Source organism: Penaeus monodon, chromosome 15 (assembly GCF_015228065.2).
Source record: "Penaeus monodon isolate SGIC_2016 chromosome 15, NSTDA_Pmon_1, whole genome shotgun sequence".
Taxonomy (NCBI): Eukaryota; Metazoa; Arthropoda; class Malacostraca; order Decapoda; family Penaeidae; genus Penaeus; species Penaeus monodon.
The window spans coordinates 1,802,593-1,803,747 of record NC_051400.1 but is presented as its reverse complement, the minus strand read 5'-3'; positions in this window follow the sequence as shown (position 1 = coordinate 1,803,747).

Here is a 1,155-nt window from a genome sequence, read left to right as displayed (position 1 = left end):
GCGATTGAAGTTCACGGTTGATAAAACCAAACAATAATTCCTAAAACCACATAGAGCCTATAAAGAGGAAACAGAAAATAGAAAAAAAATCGATTGAGGTTCACGGTTGATAAAACCAAATAATAATTCCTAAAACATTTTAGAGCCTATGAAGAGGAAATAGAAAATAGAAAAAAAAAATCGATTGAGCTTCACGGTTGATAAAACCAAATATTAATTCCTAAAAACCACATAGAGCCTATAAAGAGGAAATAGAAAATAGAAAAAAAAATCGATTGAGCTTCACGGTTGATAAAACCAAATATTAATTCCTAAAAACCACATAGAGCCTATAAAGAGGAAATAGAAAATAGAAAATAGAAAGAAAAATCGAAATCGATTGAAGTTCACGGTTGATAAAACCAAATGATCTTTCCTAAACCTTCATAGATCCTATAAGGAGGATACATTCAGAATCGATGGCGCTGAATAACAAGTATCCTGAAGGGCTGAACGCCAAGAGAAAGGAAAAGGTTATAAAGTCATTTCATTGGTGTTTTTTTTTTTTTTCTCGCTTCTTCGTCTTCTTTTAAAACGGCGGCTTTAATATCTCATTTTCTTTATATATCAAAGTGTTTATTTTTATTATTATTTCATTTGCTTCGTGTTTCATTTTTTAAATCTTTCGTTGATTATTTCGTTTTTTTTCGTGTCTCATAGTTTTTATTGTTATTATTATTATTATTATTTATTTCCTTTTCTTCATATCCCATTTTCTTTCTTTGATTATTTTTTTGTGTTCGTGTCTCATAGTGTTTTTTTTTTCTTTCATTAATTATTTCAGTTTCTTCGTTTTTTTTTTGTTTCATTAATTATCTTTTTTCCTTCATATATTTTTTCTTTCATTAATAATCTCATTTTCTCCATATTTCTTTTTTTTTTTCTTTAATCTTTTCCCGCCTTCTTCTTTGGGTGTGTGTATGAAATTCCATTTTTCAGAGATTAAAAATTTCCATTCATAGAGAGCGTTTCGAGTTGTTGTTTTTCTCCAATATATTTTACGCTAGAAAATTAATGAGAATTATGCAACATTTCATTCAGGGAACATTAGCCGGCATCACGCTCTGCTTGCCTTGTCCTTCTCTGTCTCTGGGTCTCGGGGGAGGGAGGGAATTC